General features: G+C 36.5%; 1 long non-coding RNA gene across 1 annotated transcript in view; it reads right to left on the reverse strand.

Annotated features, from left to right (window-relative positions):
* Positions 1-7,827: 7,827 nt before the first annotated feature.
* LOC123380075 overlaps positions 7,828-25,106 on the reverse strand; it is a 355,918-nt gene continuing 338,639 nt past the window's right edge. Inside the window, exon 3 of the long non-coding RNA XR_006585323.1 lies at positions 7,828-8,476. This is a non-coding gene — a long non-coding RNA (uncharacterized LOC123380075). The remainder of the gene's footprint in view (positions 8,477-25,106) is intronic.

Raw genomic sequence — 25,106 nt, forward strand, 5'->3', positions numbered from 1 at the left:
TCTGCTCCTCTGCCCCCCACAGGGGTACCCCCTCTCAAAGAAACAAAATTTAAAAATAAAAAATAAAAACAAAAAGATTGGCTCAAATTTCTCATTTCCCATCAGTACTGCTTGTCATCATAATGTAAGTATTGTGTCCATTGTTTATCAATGCAACCCAGTTTGGATGCTATTTAAGCCCTACACTCCTTAATAGGTAGTAATTCTTTCAGGACTCTATAGTACTAAGCACATTCAGCAAACCAGGAACCAAATGAATTGACATAAATCATGACTTCAGATGCAAATGAGAATATGGACCACCAGCTCAGCAATATGAACATTTCTGATCAATATATAGTAATGGTTTTCATTCACACTATTAGAAATGTCAAAAATGATTTCATACATCATTGTATGAAAATCAATACATAAAACGTTCTTGGAAGTTGTCTTTAAAGAGTAGCTCTCAACCACTGCCAATAATCCCTCTTCCATCGTATTGATGCATTTTAACAACAAGCACAGAGGATTGCTTTGGCATGAATATCTTCCTCCTACCTCTGTGTTTTTCTTATTTATAGCCTGGACCTGAATCTCATAAAAAAGATGCGGCTCTTTACTTCATGCCAATTGCTTCCCTTGGAAAGGACAGTAGAGGACTCCGGTGCTTCTGTGGCTCCAGGTAAAGGAGCACTGAGGTTGGAGAAGGGTGAGATCTTTAGAGTAGCCAAACAAGAGGCAAGGCAAGTAATGAGACAACTGAAAGAAGGGCTCACAATCACAACCTGAGGGTGAGGACCAGTGGGGGACATACAGAAATCACACACCACCTATTACAAGCCTCCTAAGCACTAAACCAAAGCAGAAGCCAGAAATGTAACACTAACCTGCAACCAGTTACAAGAGAGGGTTTCTGTCTCTCTTCCCTTTCTGCACCTCCCTCAATAAAATATCGAAGCCTTAAATAGAGAAAAAAGAAATACCTCTGAGCCAGGCCATGGCCCCTCTTCTGAGACCCCTTAGCCACAATCTCCATAAGTGATGGGGAGGATCTAGTCCAACTTTGATGACCAGAAGTGACCAGAAGAGTTGTGGAATCATTCAACATATTTAGACTAAATCTTAATTTACTGTGGGTATGGGCAGGGCAGCAGTGTAGCAATGTAGTAGTTGAAAGCAATGATAAGGAAAAGATTGTTTTTGTTTTTGTTTTAACAGAGAGAGAGAGAGAGAGAGAGAGAGAGAGAGAGAGAGAGAGAATGCTGTGTCACAATGAAGAATACTGTAACAGATACCGGAGCCATGCTGCCTGGGTTATAATCCCAGCCTGCAATTTACCATGGGATCATCAACACTTTACTTAACACCTTGGTATCATAGCTTCTTCACTTTAGGAATGGCAATAATACTAGTACCTACCTCATAAAGTTGATACGAGGATAAGACAAGCTAATCTCTCTGAAGTGGGAGGCTATGCAAGCATTAGCTACCGCACGACACCCCATTAGCCAGTTACATTTGCTTAAATTTTAGCTTTAACTCTATACTTGAAAAAAACTAAATTATTTAACTGTGTTTGTATACTACTTATACATTACTGCAAGTTTAGAGAAAGAAAAAACCCTACCAATCATGAGAACTTTCATTTATGTTGGTTTTCCTTCTAATTGATCCAATAAGTTATTTTAGTAACTTCATTGGCCTGCACTAATTGTAAATTAGATTAGAACTTTTCCTTTTTTTTTTTTTTAAATAGCAGTTTCTGCCATAGAAGCTGATGGTCACTGTGTAAAATAATCAGGACAATGAGATCATCGCTAAAAACTAAAAGCTCACATCATTTTTTGTTATAATCATAGATACTTTTGCTATCTTCCTTAATCAGATATGTGCATTTAAGTCCTACATTTGCTGATTTATTGCAATGTATTAACAAATATCTTGTATTTAATGGGATGAAACTAGTTTTATTAATACCCTAGATGTTTTGTGAGAGAACACTTAAAAGTTCATTTCTCATATGTAATATTTAATACTCCTATTAAATATTTTTATATTTAATATTTTTTCTTCTGATTTATTTGTCCTTGAACTATATCGGGTATCAGCTATAATGCAAAGGCAGAAATCTGCTCTATTTCAAACTCAAAGAGAGAGCACAATTTAGAAAATACATTACTGCAATTCTCTTCCAGTGCTTTACAAACTGCATGTTTTAAACTCTGAACTTAAAAAGCAGGTTATGGATGAAAGAGGGGACAGCCCAAATAACATGCTTAAGCACACGTCAGTTTGGGGACATCAAACAACTGCATGGTGTTGTCATACCAACCCTGTCCCATTCACTAGACCATTAAAGGAAAGAGGAAAATTTCAAGCAACCCTGAGTTTATTTAGTTACAGAAAGTTTAGTGAACTTCAGTTCATGTTAAGGCCTGTTAACAGCAGGAAGAATCCAAATTTCTGCCACTGAGGATGGGGAAGCCGAGTGACATTAATAAGATCCAGATCCCAGGCCAAACAACTGTGATCTTCCTTATCCACTGTCCCACAGGGTGAGTATGGTAGAGCTCTTCATTTTGCAGTGGTTTACCCTCCTCCTCCATCTCTGATTTGCAACAGGGGAAGGGGAAAGGGAAAATAAAAGTAGAAACCACCAGAAACTACTGTTGTAATTTAGCATTAGTAAGAATTTGTAAATCACCACCAAGCAGATAAAGCTAAGAGCTACTAACTACAAACATAACCAAGAAATAACCTCTGAGACTGTTTAAAGGAGGCCTTGATTAGAAACACAGAAGGCAGGAGCCTTTACTGGAAACCAGGGAGCAATAATGGATTGAGAGAGAAAGGCTAATAGGCTGGAGCATAAAATAGGCATTTGATAGAGAGAAGAGAAAGAGAAGCAAGCAGGTACAGGAGTTAGTATTAATGCAGCAATTTGAAAACTGGCTGTAAAATATTGTAAAATATTGGCTGATTATTATCCTGAAGTTTATGAATTAACACAGTGGAATGAAGACATAACATTGAGAAGCACTCACCTACTTTAACTTCACACGATTGTACCCAGATACAGATAGACTTCTGGAATTTTTTTTTTCTTGTTCGAAATGTAGTTTGTTGTTTTAGAACTGCATGAGTCACTGAATAATCTTCCTTTGAGTATCAGATTTGGTGTTGCAGTCAGCTCACAGCAACCTATTTTGCATATTTTTTTGTTGCCAAATGCACTCTCCACCCATTCAAAGAGCAAGGTACAGTGCACCTGGTGATATCTTACAGGAAACTCCACAGGAACTACAGCTATCACTTCTGACTTCAGGACTTACAACCCTTGTCACTGACACAACAGTGGCCAAAACAGTCTGGTTGAAGGGTCTCTTACAGTACCTAGACATAACAGTTTCTGCATATTTGATTTGTTGCTTTCCAAAGGTTTATTTGAATTGGAAAATAATGTAGAATCTCACTTTTCCTGGTGATAACGAAAATCAATGCTAAAGACATTAGGCGTTTCACCCAGCTAATACTCTGTACTGTGCTGTCCAATAAAGTAGCCACTAGCCACATGCTATTCAAACTTAAATTCGTTAAAGTAAATAAAATGAGAACTTCGGCCCTTAGTAGAACTCAGAAGTCACATGTGGCCAGTGGCTAGTGTTTTGGGGCATGTGGCCACAGAGCATTTCCATCATTCCATTCTACTGGACAGTGCTATATAGCAAGTCAACAGTTCAGAGAACTATATTTGTAGAAAAGAATAAAGAGAAAATAGAAAAATACATTTCTTCTTTTTGTTGTTTTCAATGATTTTTATAAATGTAAGCATTCTTAAGAGTATATTTCTCATACTGAAATTGTATACCCTGTCTTATCCATTTTATATGCTTATGGTCCAAAGATTAAAATTTTAAGTAATCAATTCACATAAAATGACCTATCTAATGAAGTTTTAACATTGCATTTAAATTCAACAACGCAACAACAATTAAGACTGTTTGGCCAGATTATTCTCAAGTGTAAGGTTTTAATAATAATCAGATTAGGATAAACTTAAACATGTCAGGGGCATAAGACAGAAGCAAATATTTAATAATCACATTGATACGGAAAAATTAAATATGCACTAACTCATTGGTTTGAGTATTTCAATGGTATTTTTTCAATATTGGTGCTACATCCGTAGCAAATATTTCAAAATACTAATTCTTACAATGTGTTTTTACATAGAAGAGGCCAAAGATAAATGAATTGATTTGAACCCTAAGAATTTTGAATTTTCAGTTTTACTGACAATAGTATCAGCAGTGATAAATCTGCTGAATTCCCCATGGTCTCATGAGTGACTCAGTGAGTGCAACTTTTACTTGTCAAAAGCTGTTAGGTCTCATTTCTCTCTTAGGATAGCCTCACTAAAAGAAAATCTGTACATAAAGTTGTGTATATGCACGTGTACACATATAATCAGAGGCTTCACGAACACTGTTCAAAGAAAACACTCTTTCTTTGAACATGTATGATAGCATTTCAGGCAAAGCTTCTTCTAAATGGATGAGGAGTTAATCTGATGCCTGTAATTTAGCACGTTTGTGCTATAGTAGTAGAAAGGGACAGATCGCTTAGTGGTTTCAGATGTTAGACTTTAATGAACCAGGATGGATTTCCTTAGCATGACACCAGTTTATCTAGTTTATTAGCTTTGTAGTTTAAAAATTTATTATTCTTTTGTGCCTGCGAGCATTTTCATGAGTCTTTTTCCTTTTAAAAAATGTTCCATTTGTTGTGCTATGTAGGAAATAGTCCATTTAATAACTGCTTAATTGCTGGATTTAGCTCCTTCAGTCATGATTCAATTTCTTTTCAATGTATTTAAGGGAATTAAAGGACCCAGTCATGTAGGTCTATGTCAATTTTCATTAGAAGTTCTCAGCAATTAATGAATAAGTACTCCATGGCACTCAGCTGATGAGAAAAGGGGGTGACGCACTGCAGTTGCCTTTAAATAGCAAACGAGTGTTAGCGTTTCTTATATCATAATACATGTTCTCATATATTATATAGTATTTCTTTCAAATGGTTTTTTTGAAGTTATCAATTAGTTGTACTTTGAGCATACGGTCACATTTTAATAACACGAAACAAATATTTATTTTTCTCTGGATCCAAATGCATTGTCAGGCCACACAATTTATACAGTGGTCTTGTGAGAAATTTCAGACTCACTGCCATGCTCATAACCCCAGTCCGATGCGTTTTTTTCCTGAGCGGTCTTTTTTTCTTTTCTTTTCTTTCTTTCTTTTTTTTTTTTTTTTTTTTTTTTTTTTTTACCATGTGTGGCCTCTGTGTACTACAGCTAATTGTAATGGATGAGAAATTGTTCAAAGCAAGCAGCCTGCAAGGCAGCTATCAGGTAAACTCTGACCAATGTGTCTACCCACTCTAGAGGTGCTAGCCAGACCAGCTGGAACCTCCTTATGCCCATTTATGAAAGACAGACACATATCAGTTAGTTAGCAACAGTGAACAGAATAAACAGAGATGGAAAAGTGGCCCAGTGCTTGTTCAATCGCTAACAGAGTTGCCATCGAATCATTAGACTTGCTCCTAAAGCCTATTAAAAAAAAAAATTAATATTTACTTTTGAGTGAGTGAGAGATAGTGAAACTGAGCATGAGTCGGGGAGAGGAAGAGAGAGAGGGAGACAGAATCTGAAGCAGGCTCCAGGCTCTGAGCTGTCAGCACAGAGCCCAATGTGGGCCCCGAACCCACAAACCGCGAGATCATGACCTGAGCCAAAGTTGGATATTTAGTCAACTGAACTACCCAGGCACCCAAAGCCTATTTTGCTTTAAACTAAAAAAAGATGTTATAGTTGTCTGTGATGCCTCACAGAGACATTTAAGACATTTTTTCCCTGTCTTCCTTTGCTATCTTTCCAACAAAACCTCCATTTGTTGAGGTAAACTGAACTTGAAAGACATCAAATACATAGGTTACTGTATGAACGCACTGGATATATATTCATTGATTAAAATGGCTTTTTTATAACTGTGTGGTGATAGACGCTCAGTAGACTTATTTTGATAACCATTTCACAATGTATACAAATACTGAATCATTATGTTGTATAGCCCAAACTAATATGTCAATTTAATCTCAATTTAAAAATTTTTAATTGCTTCCATTAATGATGAAAATTGAGTAGAAGCAAAGGTACAGTACAAAGTGCTAAGTTCTTGAAAGTGTGATAATTGCACAAATTGGTTGACTAATTATCTTTCCCTTTTGGATTCAGACATAACTTTGTAAAGACTAAATTAAAAGGCAGAGAGATTATAGTTGTCCCTAGATAAGATCAGTCTTCACTGTGATTAGGTCTATAAATTAACACACACACTTGAGCCCATTACATATTTTATCTGATAAAAAGCAGCATCAGGAGGAGCCCACCAAAACAGAAGTAAAATAAATGAGAAGGAAATTTCCATTTTTCACAATCTTGTTTCTAAAGGAAAAATTATTATTGTACTCTTAGAACGCTCCTCAAACAACTTTGACAATTTTATCCAGTCAGTTATTCCTCTATTTTACATTCAAAGCAGGGAGGAAATGCCAACAGTCATTACTGATTAGCTCCAAATACACACATGATGACAACAGAGGAGGCATCGTCCATTTGTCTCAATCTTCTATGTCCAACAGCTGCTCTAACCCCCTGCCTGTTCTTGGAGAGCGCCAAAATCGCCTTGAACCCTCATTAGAATGTGTTTTTCTTCACCCCAATAAAAATAGTTGAACTCTTCACTTAGGCACACCTTACAAAACAGTGACTTTAGATAAAATCATTCCCCACACTTTCATAATTAGTTTGAGGTCTGGGTGCAGAAAGGGAAAAAAGTTCAGTGTTAAATATTGGAAGACTTCCGCAGTTTTATACGTAACATCAGAAAAGAAGGAACTCCTACACGAGGCCATTCTCATGGTTTTCATTATCACATAGAGTTAATCAAAAACAGATCAACCTCAGGCAAATATCACCCTAGGATGAAAGTATTAAGGAGGAATAAAACATCTTAGTTGCTTGGATACTAATTAACCTTGAGAAAGCCCAACGCAGCAAAAAATGTGACATATTTATCTCTGAAATATTTTCCCCTAAATATCAGTGAAAGTGGAGCTGATAATATATTCATTCATGGATTACCAATCCTATGCTGTGATAGGACTAAACCAAACTGGCAAGTGCCTGTCCTCGCTATGTCCTTCAGGCACATGAGGTGTTTTAAATAGATATCTACACAATTTAATGCATGGCACAATTATTTTATCATGAGTCAACATGCTGAAATGCTACCGTGCTATTGTTTAAAAACGTCAAGGGCTAAAGCGCTGAATACGGTATGCAATCCAGATGGCAAATTCTCAAGGCACGGGACTAAAAAAGAAAATTTTTTTAAGAGTTGTTTGGGTTTCTCAGTCATGCAGCTTCCTAGCTTGCTTTTACCTTTCAGCACTAGCAAGGATTTAAACACAAAGAAAGCAATTAGTACAGCTGAGAAATAGGATTTGTTACAGGACTGCCGCTCTTTTGAAAACATCTTTATTCCTGCTAAAATGGCCTATGCTATTTAAGTTCTTGTGTTGCACCGATTAATACTGACTAGAGCACATTAAAGTAGCTTTATTTACCTAACTTCTTGTACCTAACTTTATTTACCTAACTGCATGCAAGCTAATACACATCTATTATTTACATTACATATATATATATATATATATATATATATATACATACATATACATATATATATATATGTGTGTATATATATCCTTCCGCTATCCTAAACTTTGCAGGATAAGGAATAACCAGTAAACTAATTTGCAAAATATGTTTGTGTGTTACATGTAACTGATAAAACAACTGGTTAGAAAACAGACAAATATCAAGAGAGCAAATGCAATTAATTTCCCTAATTAAAACATTAGACATCTAACTATTCCAAATCACAACTTAATCAAAGAAACCCAGACCTTACACTTAAAGATGAATACTTCAATTGCAGAACTTTAAGTAACTTCATTGTATATGGAAAATGTGGCTTGAAAATATAAACACAAGACAATGTGTTTTGGTCTTTTTGGTCAACCTACTTAGGAGGATAAAAGTCTTGCATGTATTTGAGATTAGATATTAATTTGTGGCTCTTTCTCACAATATTCCATTAAGTGTTCTTGATTGTCCTTGCACAGTAAACAACACTGTCTAGCTTCTAGTGTTTTGTTGTTGTTTTTTTTTTTAACTTTTATTTATGTTGGTTCAAAATGCCTTGAGAAGTTGCCAAACTCTTCAGTAGCCAAGAGATATTTAACACACCTATCCACTTCAGGGTCTCAGTGATCGCGTATTCCACCTCTTCTAAACTCCTAAAATGAAGCAGCAGTTTCCAGCAGCTTCCAGTACCATCAATTGACTCTTCTTGAACCAGTGTTCCTATTAATAAAATGTAAATTAGATAATAATTCTTAGTGGTACAAAAACAACATTGGGGTGAGCCTACTAGTGCTACATCAGTGACATGAAAATGCTGTTGTTTTGATTTGGAACTTATCTGGGTTTTTCACTTAGGCTCAGCAGACTTAAGTAAGAGGTCCTTATAGGCAACCATTATGGTTTTACTTGCTTGTTTGTTTTTCTTTTTTGATCACCAAGGCACACAGAAACATTAGTCTCAAGCCTAAAGCCCTAAAAAAAAAAAAAACCCCAAAAACAACAAAAAAACAAAAAAACATTCTTTAGCTGGTGAAATTCTGATCTCATTTTATTATGTTGTCAATGGGCTGCAGAGATTCGCCTTGGCTTGTTAACATGAGAGCAGACAGATGAGAAGAAATAAAAGGTACTGGCCTGTGAAAGCCAAATCAAAAAGCCAGATTGAAGGCATTCTCAAGTTACTCAGGTGAGGCCCTCAGTCCCTAGCTAGTGACCCAGCTAATGGTCAGAATGCTGTAGGTTCCGTTTGGACGACCCAAATGTTAAAACATGGTATTCAAATGTCTGCATAAATGGCTGAGAATTTGCCTTTTCTTTGTAAGCTTACTATACAATAAACAAAAGACTGGTATTTGATACTAACTAAACATAGAAAAGGAACAGACAATAACACTGGATGAATGTATTCAAGACACAAATCTGTATACGGCATAGAAGAACTTTAGGGTCCTAAATTTCTTTAGCACAGATTTTTAATTGCCCTTGGCTGCAAACCTATTGTCATTTATCAAAATACAAGTATCTGAAAATATAGTATTGCTTTCATACAGTGAAATGCAGATAAAATAAGAGAAAGTTGCTGCTTTTAGTACTAATTAAAGGATTTGAGAGAAAGGGTACATGACAATACTCTTTGAAGAAATATTTTTGGTAGTGTTAAAACAGTGGTATTGTGTCTAAGAACGCTGAATTCTACAGACTGATTTTTCTTTTTTTTTTTTTTCCCCTCTTTCTCATAGACTAACTGCTTCCTGGACATTGAGGCTCTATCGCCAACTGTCAATCAAATAAATGCATGTTAATTTTTAAATTAAATTATAAAGCCAAAAAATGTTTGTTCTATTGATCTTTTCTTCTTATTTGCTTTCACAGGTGACTATTTAATTTCAAAGAAAAGTTTATTCTTGGCAAACCATAAGAGACTCTTAAAAACTGAGAATAAACTGAGGGTTGATGTGGGGTGGGAGGGAGGGGAAAGTGGCTGAGGGCATTGAGGAGGGCACCTGTTGGCATGAGCACTGGGTGTTGTATGGAAACCAATTTGACAATAAATTTCATATTAAAAAAAAGAAAAGTTTATTTTGAAAATTCACCATAATTAATATTTAATCATTAAATTTCAGAATAAAATTTTATTTCATATGGCTACTTATGACTTTTGGAATAAGAAAGTCATCTGTGAAAAGCAAAGTGTTGACTAGTAGTGCCATCTAGCATCACAAAGAAAAAGTTGTTCAACTACTTTGTAAAACCCTGGGAAATTTATCAGGTCCATTAATACACTATGTTCTTGGCTCCATTTCCCAGGGGAAAATAAGCAGACGTGATCAGTTGGTGGAAACGCACACCAAACATATACAGAGATGATAAACCAAATAATACAAATAACAGTGTTTTTCAGAAGATACATTTAAGAGTGGTAACAGGGAGGTATAATCTCTGGTTTGGTAGCTGTCATCCACCATTTTATCCTCCCATTTAAGAAAGCATGTTGGAACTCAAACGAATAAAAATGTTGGTGTACTGAAATATTGGCTATGTCCTAATTTATAAAATAAAAGGCAAGTCATTCACAACCTTCAGTATCTTGTTATGGGTAACAATTTGTGACACCTGACAAATGACTGAGAACTGCTAGTATTTTAGGTAATGAATTTAGAAACTCTGGGATACAATACAATGGAAATAGAGATGTCGCTAATTCAATGCAGGACAGAACTGAGGACATTATTATAATCTTCTTTAAGAAGCTTATTACTGGTGATAGGCAATGGTATGACAGTAGAGGAGTCATGATGGACACGAGTCATGAGTCAGATACATTTCTTTCACAACTCAGATGGGCTTAGATGTGTGATATTATGGAACTTAGGTGGGTATCTTGGAAAATGGAGCAAGTCATGGGACATGGGCCAGACTCCAGAGCTTGCTCCTACGGGAGTGGCCAGCCACTCAAATTAGAATATGGTAAGAGGAAGCTAACTTGAGCTCTTTTCAGGACAGGGCCCGGGAAAGGGACGTCTAGTGAGTGGGACTCCAAGGGCAAGTGGACAACCTGGTCAGGAAATGGTTGCTTTTCAGACTTCAAACATTAGTTTAAGTTCTAGAACTAAAAAGGAACTGTAAATATCTATCGTGAAATTGAAGTGTAAATCCAGCTATACGCATTAAGCAACAGTGTATCTAGAAACAACCCAGGCCCGAGGCAGCTGGCTGACTAGGTCACTAGAGCGAGTAACTCTTGATCTTGGGGTTGGGAGTTTGAGCCCCACGTTGGGCATGGAGCCTACTTCAAATAAATACATACATACATACATACATACATACCTACATACATACATGCATGCATACATACATAAACAAGTAAGTAAGTAAATAAATAAATAAATATATCCCAGGCCCTAACAAAAGTAACATTAGACTCCTATCTTCTAGGAGGCAGGGTAGCATAATGGTTGGGAGTATGATTCTGAAGGCTCAGTGCCTCACCACTTAGCTTTCTGATGTTGAGCAAATTAGATCCTTTGTCTGAGACCCAATTTCCTCCTCTGTAAAATGGATAGTTGACATAACGTCCAGGCCTAACCCAGGATGATGGTGAAGACTGAATGAGTGAAGAACACTCAGCACAGTTCCTGTCACATAATAAACAGTCAACAACAATGTGTTATTATTATTATTTCCTTACAGCTTCTCTCTTCTCTGGTTAGATTTATCTCAGGAACTGGGATTAGGCTGGGTCTGTAGGTACAAGGTCTTATCTCCAATGGAGCATGCCAAGGGAACATAAACACATTCCTGGCCTAAGGAAACTGAGTAGCAACACTGCTACAATAAATATAGGGAGTAATGTCACAATGGACAAAGTGATGATCATCTAACACATTTTTCTGTGTAACATTCACGTATGTTAACAAATTAAAATGTGATCGATTTATTTATTGCTCCTCCAAACTTTAGATTACAGTTTAACACAAGATATCATTAGCTGTCATGAACAATGTTTGTCACTAGCTTTTTGTTGTTGTTGTTGTTGGTTAATTTATGGGGGGTGGGGAGGAAGGGCAGAGAGAGACAGATAGAGAGCGAGAATCCCAAGCAGGTTCCACACTGTCAGCCCTGAGCCTGATACAGGGCTCGAACCCACAAACCATGAGATGATGACCTGAGCCGAAACCAAAAGTCAGATGATCAACTGACTGAGCCACCCACATGTCCCTCTTTGCCCCTAGTTTTAATTCTCCCCCTAAAACACAAGTTTTGGTGTCACAAAAGTGAAATGCTGGTACTCCACGCATTCAAACGTGTACTCCAGGCTTAAGCTACTCTCAAAAAAAGTACTGCTGTTACTACAATGATTATTCTCAGATTCTGAGTTATACATAATTAGAAAGAAGCTGGGTGAAGTTACAAAAAGAAAGAAGCTTTATCTCAACTTCCAAATGAAAAATCAGCACTGAAGCATCATGGAAGGGAAAAAGTTCTGCCTCAGAGGATCATGCCAGGAGCTTAGCTTACTTCTTGTGCTTCTGTGGTTGCCTTTATTCTTTCCTCCAGATATTCAAGCATCTGACATATCAGTAAAAACACTTTATTAGTTCTGGTTTCTTACACATATCCACAATTCTCATTTTCAGCAACCAAAATAAGGAATTTTGGAGACGGAGTGATTTTTTGGGGGGGGAGGGGTGCCTCCAGATTTAGACAGAATGAAAATGACCAATACATGTCTTAGGGCCTCCATTAAAATGGGAGGAAACGTCGCCACCAGCAGATCTTCCAGAATACGAGAATCCCCCATCCCAACTCTGCCTCTCTTCTGTGATGACAGTTATATGAATAGAATACAACAACAATGGAATACAGAATTAGAATGCATTTTGCCTTAATAACTGGCAGTCGCTTGAAATACAAGAATTTCTCCTGTGCTCTTGTAGAACGAGCACGAAGAGAAGCACTTGCCTGCAGAAGCCAGAGCCTTAAAAGCTCATGATGTTTCGCTTCCTTGTAGTCTTTTTCCCCCTCCTCCCATACCCCTACTGATAATATATAAAAAGTAGGATAAGACACTTATTTCCGGGTGAGTGTCCCGCTTGGGTAAGATTTTAGAAAGCTTATGCACCTTTCGTTTAACAGCAAGAGAGCTCAAGGATGTAAGCCTGAAAGGGAGAACTAAAGAATCAAATATGACTTCCTCAGTTTCCCACTATCAAGAGTCACTGTTGAATAAACATTGATAGCAACTCAAGTTATAAGGCTATTTTGACTGAGTTCTTAATGATCCTGCACCTTTCAGCAGTTCCGGAGGCCCGCAGAAGCATTACGAGAGGTTTCAGAAGGCAGCCATGAAACAGGACTGTGTAGCTTAGATGAGCGTCCAGTTCACACAGTTTATATAATCTTCAGGAACGTTTTAAGCAATGTGTCCAGGATGGAGGCGTAGATGAATTTGAACTTGGTTGCCCAGGACTCTTTCTTCTCCACGCTGTATAATCAGACCTCCACTTAACTTTTTATGCTAGACTGAATTACTGGCCTCAATATCTCCTCTCTTCCTTATCCACACACTTTTTTTTTTTAATTTTTTTTTCAACGTTTATTTATTTTTGGGACAGAGAGAGACAGAGCATGAACGGGGGAGGGGCAGAGAGAGAGGGAGACACAGAATCGGAAACAGGCTCCAGGCTCTGAGCCATCAGCCCAGAGCCTGACGCCGGGCTCGAACTCCCGCACCGCGAGATCGTGACCTGGCTGAAGTCGGTCGCTTAACCGACTGCGCCACCCAGGCGCCCCCACACACTGTGACACATAACTTTGCAGTTATGTGTCACTGTATTTTTACACTCTCCAACTTTGAGCTCAGTCATATGACTTGCTTTGGTCAATGGAGTGTAGGCAAAAGTGATGATTCCCTTTTAAATCTTGAACTTATGAGGTCATCATGACAAGAACATACCTAAGCAAGGCCACCAATCCAAAAAGGATGAGGAACACAGAGAGGAGACCTGAACCCACCCAATAGCTTGCAGTCGGACATCACTAACCTCAGACTAGATCAGCAACTCAAACTCAGTGGACGCACAGATATGTGAGTGAAAACAATGGTTGTCATTTCATGTCATGGAATTTTGGGGTGCTTTGTTAAACGGCACTAACTGATACACTTTTCCTCACAGTTCCCAAGTTCTAGTCTTTCAGCCTCTTTTTACGTGTTTTTTAATTCCTCTCCACTTTTTTCATGCTTAAGATTCAACATCATAATCTTTTAGAGCTGAAACGATTCAGGTCAAATCAATAGTTCACTAAGGTTTTTTGTTAGTTTGCTTAAGAAATATGCTAACATTATAAAAATATTGCACAGATAAATTAGAAAATTTTTTTTGTTGTTTTTTTTGTTTGTTTTTAACTATATTTTGCTATTAGAGTTGACATCAATACCATCTTAACATTCTTCAGGATGGCTTATATCTGCAAAATTCCAACTATTTGAAAACCTATATGTAACAAAGAAATACGTGCCTGATTTATGGATTGCTTACTCCCAAAAATGTACAGATAAAGTTCATTTTTCTTTGTATTGATCATTTGTTGAAATAATTCAATTCTACATTACGCACCTGGCTTTCAGAATAAGTTTAAAATCATGTTCTCATGATCAGTATCGTTATTGCCTGGATGTATAAAAGTATATTCTTTTTTTTTTTTTATAAAAGTATATTCTTTTGGAGTCTGAGATATGTATTTTTTCCTATGGTCCTCTCATCAATGGATGCTACATGTATATGGGAGATGTTACTAAGTTAAGAAATCTCTTATAGTTTATTAATTAAATCTTAGAATTGTACAGTTTGAGTACACTACATAACATCTTGAGGGCTATAAAAAGGTTATTAAATATCAGATAAGGAATTCATGAAAATAATTATTTTTTAAGGAAAAGTAAGGAACTTAAAGCAAGTAAGAAACTAATGCAATTCTGAAGAAAAACTGATTACTAATAATTTAGTTTTATTTGAAATATTTTTTAAAATATTTATTTTTGAGAGAGAGATAGAGTGTGAGTTGGGGTGGGGGGCGGGCAGAGAGCAGGGGCGGGGGGCACACAATCTAAGGCAGGCTCCAGGCTCTGAGCTGTCCGCACAGAGCCTGACGTAGGGCTCAAACTCACAGAACCGGGAGATCATGATCTGAGCCGAAGTCAGTGGCTTAACTGACTGAGCCACCCAGGTGCCCCAATTTAGTTTTATTTGAAACAAGCCTAAGTGATACAGCTTCCCTATCCGATAAGTTTTTGAAAACTTCTAATCCTTACAATTTTTTCTTTTTAGAAATTTATTTATGTATTTTAGAGAAGGAGAGTGAGAGAGAAGACAGAGAGTGGAGGAGGAGCAGAAAGAGAAGGAGACAGAGAACTCCAAGCAGGCTCGTGCTCTCAGCTCAGAGCCCAACACAGGGTTCGATCTCATGAACCATGAGATCATGACCTGAGCCTAAACCAAGAGTTGGAGCTTAACAGACTGTGCCAACCAGGCACCCCTGATCCTTATATTTTTCAAATCTTTACTCTTTCAATAAACTCTTACTGTTCATATACTATTTGTGCTGGATACTTTGTATACCCAATTTTAAGTTTACTGATACTTTGGGTTTATCTTTTTATATTCTTTATTGTATTGCTGAATTCTAGACATATTTCTTATAGGATATTGTATCAATATTTAGAAAGCAGAAATCTCACTGCCTTGGTTCCAGTTCACATGTGCTCTTTTATGAACTACTGTTGCAAATCTCCCAAACATTTTGTGGGCCTACAGTCTCATAATGTTTTAAATAGAGTATTATTTCATTCCACTTAACTTTGCAACTATCTGCTTAACACTTCCAAACTACTTTCAAATTACAAATGAAAGCCTTCAAATGGCAGTTGAAGAAGTTTCAAAATGAAACAGCAAAGGTTTGAGGATGATAGGTGAATACCTTCTTAAGTTATAATATCAATTAAGCGATCTATACCCGGCTGGAAGGAAATTTCTAGTGATATTCAGTAAGACAATATTATTGCCAACTCTATTTGAAAAGTTTCTTGAAGGATGATATCATTGCAAATTGCAGATGTGGCGAAACAGGAAGATCTTAGGGGCCAAAGATTGAACACTAGATGTTGACTTAAAGGAAACTGAAGCTTTGGATATAATCTCAGAGTAATGAATAGGTCCAGAAACACACTAACAAATTTACAAATATAGAGGGAGCTGAGAGTGCACAGATGAAAAAAATTCAGTTGTTTTATTTCCTTAACAGTTTTAATATGTGTCAAATACCTGTTATGTATCAGCATGCCTCTGGCTAGATTTTTGAGGTAAAAGGTAGAATTAGTTATGACCCAAGGGCGTCTGGGTGGTTCAGTCAGTTGAGCTTCCGACTTCAGCTCAGGTCATGATCTCACGATCTGTGAGTCTGAGCCCCGCTTCGGGCTCTGTGCTGACAGCTCAGAGCCTGGAGCCTGCTTCAGAGTCTGTGTCTCCCTCTCTCTCTGACCCTCCCCCATTCATGCTCTGTGTCTCTCTGTCTCAAAAATAAATAAACATTACAAAAATAAATTTAAAAAAAGAGTAAGTTACGACCCAGTGCTCAAGGAGCTTGCAGGGTTTTTAAAAATTTTTTTAATGTTTATTTATTTTTGAGAGAAAGAGAGAGACAGAGAGCAAGTAGGGGAGGGGCGGAGAAAGAGAGGGAGACACAGAATCCAAAACAGGCCCCAGGCTCTGAGCTGTCAGCACAGAGCCCAACATGGGGCTCGAACCCAGGAACCATGAGATCGTGACCTGAGCTGAAGTTGGACGCTTAACCGACCTAGCCATCCAGGTGCCCCGGAGCTTGCAGTTTTGAGAGTGAATAATTAGGCAGAAATGGAATATAATATTTTAATAATCAAATATATTTACGGCTCACATTAAGAGAAATGTAATTTCAAAAATTGAGTGGGTTATTTTGTGTCCCTCATTCAGAGCATAATACAGAAAAACTAAAGTCAGTTCAGAGAAGTACAATCAAGATTATGAAGAAAAGTAATGTCTAGTTTATAAAACTGAAACTGGACGCAAAAATAATAATAATGATAACATAATGAAATAAAATAATTAACTTTGAACATTACCTATGCACTAGGCATGCCAGTGTATCAAAATTACATAATTCCATTTAAAAAAATTTTTTAAACGTTTATTTATTTTTGAGACAGAGAGAGACAGAGCATGAACGGGAGAGGGGCAGAGAGAGAGGGAGACACAGAATCGGAAGCAGGCTCCAGGCTCTGAGCCATCAGCCCGGAGCCCGACGTGGGGCTCGAACTCACGGACTGTGAGATCATGACCTGAGCTGAGGTCGGACGCTTAACTGACTGAGCCACCCAGGTGCCCCTACATAATTCTATTTTAAAGGTTTGTCCTATTTTATTTCTATTTTACAGATGAAGAAATGAGGTTTAACACATCCAGTAATTTGCCCAAGGTCACAAAGTTATGGGTTGAAGCTTGAAACCCAGGTTTGTCTAACTCTAGGGTTTGAGTTACTATCCGTGACACTGCTTGATGTTGTCGTGATAGGTGGTCCCCAAATATCTGAGAGACCAATAGGTTTAAAAAAGATTATAACTGCCCTAAAACAGAGCATCATCTATACCATGAAAATGACGTAGAAAAATGTGATATCAGAAATATCAGTTTATGATTTCTATCTTCTACTTATTAGCTACATGACTTTGAACAGTCTCTGAATCTCAGTCTCCTTATCCATAAAGCAGATACAATAATAACTAAATTATCCCTTAAGGATAACATTTGGATCAAATTATACCAAAATAAAATCTATGAAAGTATTTTGAAATGTATAAGGTATGCTTAAAATGTTTATTATTTTTATTATTATTGTGCCCATTCAGGCCAAGCAAGGATGGACTGATAGAAAGCATCAGTAATAATTTTTAGACATGCTTTTTAAAAGTTAGGTCTCCAATGCAAATGTGACTTCCTAAACTTGTTATCAATGGATGTACTTAAATAGAGCTTGGATGACCATTTGATTGGACAGTCAGGGAAGAGTAGGCATCAAATGGGTGTCCACAAGTTTTGAAACATTTTATTTTTCCACAATCATACTTTTTTGAAAATACAATTTCAATGTATTTATATAACATAGGTTTTCTATTCTATAAATAGATTTCATTTTAGTAATTTTTACCTTTTGGGGAAGCAATGAAGTCATATGCAAATCATTTCAGGGAGAAGATCTCTAAGGAAGATTTGTGGTTCTCTTTTCCCACTACTGGATGCCCTTACAGACAGAGCCTTAACATCATAAATATAAGATAAATCATGTACATTTTACTTACAACTGTCACTACATTTTTTTTTCAGAAGACTGACTTTGAGTTTCACAATAGTTAAATATGGCATCAAATTATATTCTCTAATAAATTCTATTTTCATGAAATATTTGCTAGCTAACAGTGCTGAACAGTTTAGCATCTCGTTCAACTTTAAGCTGCATACTTTGTCCCAAATAGTGAGAAATAGTCCATTTAGGGTATAGCAACATAAAAACTTCCGTTTTATCTTTCTCATTTCCCATATTTTTGGCCAACTGTAGAGAAACATTAGTCCATTAATGATAGATGCAGATGGCGTCCATCTGGTATCCATCTTTAACTCTAGAAATGGAGGCATAAGGATACTCTGAAACATTAGACTTTCAAAATCAGATGTGATCTACCAGCTCAAGGAAAAAGTTATTTGATCCATACTGATTTTTTTTTCCCACATTCTCATCTAATATTACAAACAAGATTGAGGATAATTTTCTTTCTGAAAATAAGAGTTGTATCTTTAAGTCCACAACTTTGTCCTACTCTAAGGCAGCTAACATATCAAAATCATTGGTATCAACCTATTTTCCACTTACGGCTTATCTCAAAAATCTCTTGGTAATCACCAACATTTGAGACACCTTCCAAAATTTTTAGTGTACTCGTTCTTTGCATAAGGAAAATTCAAATTACTCAGACATGAATGCAAATAATAAAACAGAACCACCACCACTTTACAAGATGTTATCCTGCATTGGGTCCAAAAGGAGAAAAATGATCATGTTTCTCATCAGGGTCACCAGTAATCATAACTATCCTTTACATTCTATTTGGTTTATTTTTGAAGACAGAATATACCATGATAATGCCCTTTAGGGATACTGTGAGGATGTAAGAATGTTCCAAAACATTTTAGGTGTTCCCAGAGGAAGTGTTAACATAAATACAAAGATACGCCATGCACTTAATAAGAAAAACAGAAAGAAAAAAAGAAAATAAAAAACAGGAATAATTACTTGAAATAAACACTTTTGTAAAGACAATGTATAAGAAACAGAATACCAATAGCAACAATAACAAGTAAACTTGATGATGTTTTGAATAAATATTTAAGGGGAAAAAATAAATGCTCTATTCTCTTGCCAGCGTAAATTTTTAAACTTGAAAGATTTTTATATATACTTTCTCATGCATATATGCTACCTTCTATTAACAATTTTGCTAATTTAGAGATTCTACTGATGTATGTGCATGTGCATGCATGTGTACTTTAGTTCTTCAAGTTCAAACAAGCTAAAAGTTATTCTTATTAATATTCCCATGTCTCAAAAATATATAAAGGCATAATGTTTTTAGTCCTATACCATGTTTTTGTCACTGCACATAGCGATTACATAATTTATTTCTTAATATTCTCACCGCCCCCAGAAAACTTACAAGGTGGTGATAGGATATTAAAGCATTTAAAAAAAAAATCTAAAGGCTTATTATTGAAGGCTTTTAAAATTAACTACACCAAAGTCCTTTGCCCACAGCAGATTTCACTTCCCTTACAATTTTCTACTGGAAGTGGCTTCTACTTTTCTTCATGTGTTATTTCTACGAGTTATTTTCTGTTTATAATAAAATGTAATCTACCAGATGATACAAGTGTAGATGCATTAATACAAATTTAATATCATACATTTTCAAGTGTCCTATAATGGAAGAGACCTTAGAAATCACCTAGACTTTCCCCACTAAAAATCAAGCTAAGTATCTAAAATTTCTATCGTGGATACTGGAAGTATAGGAGGCAAGAACAGAAAAAACAAATAAGCCAAGGCCAAACCCTTTGCTAATGCATAAAAATAAAGCAGAAACCCTGGATGTTGTTCTCACCCGGGTCTTGATCATTTTGGGGAGACATTCATTAGGTTCAACACACGCCATTATACAGATGAAAAAACTAAAATCCAAAAAGATTATTTGCCTTGGTCAAAGCCATACTGTGCAGTACATTCTTTCACTCATGACTTTGTGTAACTGTGGAAATAATGGAATATTACAATATTTTAATGGAAGACTTAAAAAATATGCACGTAAACATTTCTCCATTAGCTTATAGTTTCTAACATCTCTACTGTGCTTAGGATAATAACTGCCATACAACAAGTAGTTAGCAAATACTTACTGAAAAACAAGGAAAAATTAAAAAAAAAAAATAAGAAGAGAAGCACTGGGCCCTTAGTGAGCACTACCAAAAACTACTGAGAATCTCCTGCATATTTGTAAATATTGATGAACCCAAATTACCAGGAAAAGATCCACTTCGGTATCCTACTTTTCAATAGAGGAGAATTTATAGTATATTTAAGAAATATTTTAATTTGAAAATGCTTAAAATCTAAAGCTTATTCACTTAAATGTGTAAGAAAATTATCTTGAAAGCCTATTTTATTGTGGATCTTCTGTAATGAAGCCAGAACAATAAAACACTATAATAAATATGTCAAATAATATGACAAGTAATAATTTAAGTGACTATAATAATAACTCTTTCAAGTTTTAGATACACATACTGGAAATTTTTATTGACAACTGACATTCCACATACCACGCTGGGGTTGGAAAACATTGTTTTGCTATTTTATTTTTGTTTTGGTTTTTGTTCTTTGGTTTGTCTGGTTTCCAGTATAATAAGCACTATTTTTACTCAGTGAAGCAATTTCTACCTAGGCATAAATATGTAGGATATGCAATGATTTATTACTTTAAAAAAGCAATATGTCATTTGTGAGACCCTTAACTCCAAAAATTCTGAAACTGAAGAAAGATACGCTAAAGGGATAGAAATGGGATTCCATTCTGAACTATAGTTTAATGGGGAATAAAAAGGCTTAAAGAAGAAGAGAAAGCAACAAGGACAAGAAGAAAAGGAAGAAAACAATAAAGGAACAAATAACTGACCTCAGATTTTCATAAATTATTATTATAAATAAAAGAGACACTTGAATAAGCCTCATTTATGAAAAAAATAATTAAAAGCAGGGAAGTAAAAAGGGGCTTTAAAAAAAAACTATAATCATAAGCACAATGAAAGCCGAGAAAAGAAATCTTTGTGCAGCTAATTCCCGAATATTTGAAGGCAAAGGTCCTGGAGGAAGCTTGTCTAGTTTTAAACCCTGAATCTAACTTTTTCTGGTTGTATGATGTTGGCAAGTGACAAGACCTCTCTATACTTAACTTGATTCACCCCTAAAATAGGATAATAACAATACTCAACTGTTAAGATAGATGTGAGAGTCAAGTAAAATGATTAAAACATTTTAGAGTAGGTGAAAAAACTAAAAATAATGTCTGATAAATAACAAGCAGTAAATGTTATCATTATTATTATGTAATCCTCAACTTCAAAGGAAGCACTGCCACAAATACCATCATTTTGAGATAAAAAGGAAGAAAGCTGTCACACAACTGACAAAGGGAGTGATTCTAGATCCTGTGCTCCTAACCCTTATCCAATTCAGCCTTCCAGAAATTGGAGATAACAAAGAAATCGACCCGGAGCTTGATATAGGCAAAATGCATACCCTATTTCTGATATGCATTTGACAGATGTCACTGTGGATATGACAAGGCAGTACCTCCATATTTTGTACAATTTCTTCATCCCGGTTACTTATAGGATGACAACCACATAACCGGAGCTCTACAGATTTGTTACAAGTGAAGCTGCCGTCTCCGAGTGTAGTGAGCCTCAACTCTTGACAAAAGCCTTTATATGAAAACTGGACCACCATTCTCCAGGAATGCTTTAGGAAAGGAGATAGGGCCAGATGTCCCGAAAGGTTGCTGGTGACTCTAAAACGCTCTGAAAATCCATTCAACATTGCTTACATATAACCTCTGACTACAAAATAAAATAATATGTAAACAACACTGCAAAAGATTCCCCAGTTTTTAAAAGAACCAAGTCTGTATGAAACCATAAACACATTAATTGTAAACAAATATACAACTGCTTTCAAGTTCATCTTTTCTATTCCCTAAAGCATTTCTAATCTCTGGTTGGTAAGAGCCGATAGGTCCTAGACTGGAAACATAAAAGAAAATAAACAAAAACTAATGGGAGAGCTTTAGGAATACTTTTCAGACTTTTTACTAATCCAGGTGTCCTCTCCATAAATTGAAGTTAGGAAGATTTTACCCAAGAATCAAATCGTTTTGATGATGCATCTACACAACAGACATTTGTCTTTCTTCAGAAAATCACTTAGTGATGTTTGGACTATTTCCACCTGCTACCCCTGCCGCCTGTGAGAGCCAACGACTTTTCAGAGCTGAAAAATGCCAATATTTAAGTTTATCAGCCTGAAGCGTTGCTAAATCCATGCTGAGGGAGTTTTACCATCTGTTGGCGCCCTCCCTTCCCCAGTCTCAGTGTGCTTAGGGAAAGAAAACACGTGTATGGGTGTGAGCAGGTTTTCAAAGGCAAAAGGGAATGAACTTTCAAATTAAATGCCCTTCAGAAACAAATTCACCCACTTGAGTTTTGCCCTTGGCCTGGGGCGACTGAAAACCAAAACAGGATGTTTTTCTAAAAGGAGTAACTGGCGCTTACCTTACTTTCTCATTATAAAGAGCAACCACCCACCTGGGTGTTACTGTTTTGCTCCAGAGGAAGAGCAATTAAAATTCAATTTGGGTCACTTAAATCGCCAAGTTGAAAAGTCCTTCAAAATAAAACCTCAACATTTCTCAGGCATCCCTGACAACTGTTTCCTACAACTTCTAATGTTTTTCCAGGTCCTTCACAAGTGCCTTCACCCCAAAATTGGTCATATTCTTTTGCCATCTTAGGAATGACTTAGGGCTAGTGTTTCCTTTAAGGTTAATTCCAAGCACTGTTTCCATGGAAGTCTCTAACAGTATCTGCTAAACCTGTAGAGCCTTCTCCAAGGTGGGTATTGTTACCTTCACTTTACAGAAGAAACATTCAAGAGGTAGCAACGGTAGATGGCTTGCCCCAAAATAAAGAAAATCGGGGAACTACACACCAAAGCTGGTATAAGATTGGAAAAATCCTGAGAAACTCTTAGAAGAAAAAGCCCTTACGATTTATAACCTGGTTTTAAGGCAGGATTCAGAATATACTCTGAGGTAGACAGATTTTCCTTCCCATCCCTTCTAATTTTATTTGCAATAATTTTTTTCTTATTATTATAAAAATATTCCAGCTTCTGTAAAGGTTTAGGGGAGGGCCTTCAGGCGATGGCATGAAGAGGCTGGTAAATTGGGTGTGCAGAAAACTGCTAGAGCTTTAGTTAAGAAGAGTAGAAGTCTGAATCCTTCTTGTCTAGGATGCTGCCATCACGACTACCATCCCCCGCCCCTCCTCCCACCCTGAGCACCTCCCCCACTCCCTGACCCAGCCCAGTTCAGTCTGCAAAACAGGTAGTCCTACCAGAGTGAGTCTGTCCATGAAAACGGGGCAGCAAGATGCCCGAGGAGACAGACACAGGATTGGTGTTGGGGGACAGAAGTGTGAATTCCACAGAAAATAAACAGGGAAAACCTGGAACTTTCAGCCTAAAGTTGCAATCTAGTTAGGGATCAATAGTGGACCAGCCAGAAATTTAATCACAGATTTTGTAGGTGAGAGAGCCATAGAAGTACAAGGTAAGCCTTGGCCGACCAGAAAACTCTGCACATATGCAGGGAAACTCTGAGTAGCACTGCAGAAAGTAAAAGCCAAAGCAGATATCAGAACTGGCTGAACACTGAACACTGAACACTGGCTGAACACTCCTCAACCACACACAGATGGATTAGCAGAGGGCAAAAGCCTCATGGAGTTGAAGTGTTTGAGCACAACCTTGACCCAAAACACTGGGCTACGCAGATGCAAACCACGCTAAAATAAGGAAGCCATGCTAAAAATAAGAATAAAAAGCTGAGCGGACACATCAACAGCCATATACCATAGGGGATGTAGATTCTGGTAATAACTCCAAGCAAATTATAAGACAACAACAAAAACCCAGAAACATAGATCTGGATTGATAGCTGATGTAACATATGATTTAAAATGTCTGCCTTTCCTTAAAAAAATATTAAAAGATATAAAGTGCCAGGGAAGTGTGACTCAGAAACAGAAGCAGTCAATAGACACTGACTCTTAGTGGGCCAGATGTTGGATTTAGCAAAGATTTCAATGCAGTTATAAATATGTTCAAATAATTATAAGAAATTATGTTCAAAGAGTGAAAGAAAAATGTAATGACAATGATTTAACAGATAGGATATCTCAATAGATAAAAGTTATAAAAATGGATGGCTGCATCCATTATTATTAAAACTTAAAATACCATTGATAGTGTATATACTTTGTTTTCTTGCTTACCTTTTATACACATAGTATTTACAAATGATCCCCTGAAATCTATTTTCAAATTATTGGTTTGTTTCAACCACAAATTTATTGGCCATGAAGACTTTCTGGAGCATACAATCCTTGTGGTTGAGGCCGGAAGGCAACATTCCAAAATTTCACTTGAAAAGATAAGGTATTTTCCAAGGAAGCAATTAATATAACCAAAACTCCTAACTTGTAATGCCATTATCGGTGTACTAAGAGTAAATGTTGTTAACGGTAGAAATCCATTCTGAAATACAACCCAGGACACTAAGGATACATCAAATACAGACCCTAAAATGGAAGTAGAAACCCACTTTATAAATGACACCAGGGTCCAAAAAGTGTAAATAACTTGTTGAGGTTTACATGAGGAATAGAAAAAAGTCAAAAGTAGAAATTAAGTTTCCTGATTTCTAATAGATCCAGGGCCTCTAACATTATTATTGAAATTCAGGGTTTAGAATCTTTGTGATATGATAAACACATTTACATTGTAAGTTTAGGTTATCATTATGATTAATATTATGATTAGTGTACAGACCTCAAGGTTTATTTTTTAAATTAACTTTTATTGATTTGACTATTCC

The sequence above is a fragment of the Felis catus genome, chromosome A1 (genome assembly GCF_018350175.1).
Source record: "Felis catus isolate Fca126 chromosome A1, F.catus_Fca126_mat1.0, whole genome shotgun sequence".
In the NCBI taxonomy this organism is placed as follows: Eukaryota; Metazoa; Chordata; class Mammalia; order Carnivora; family Felidae; genus Felis; species Felis catus.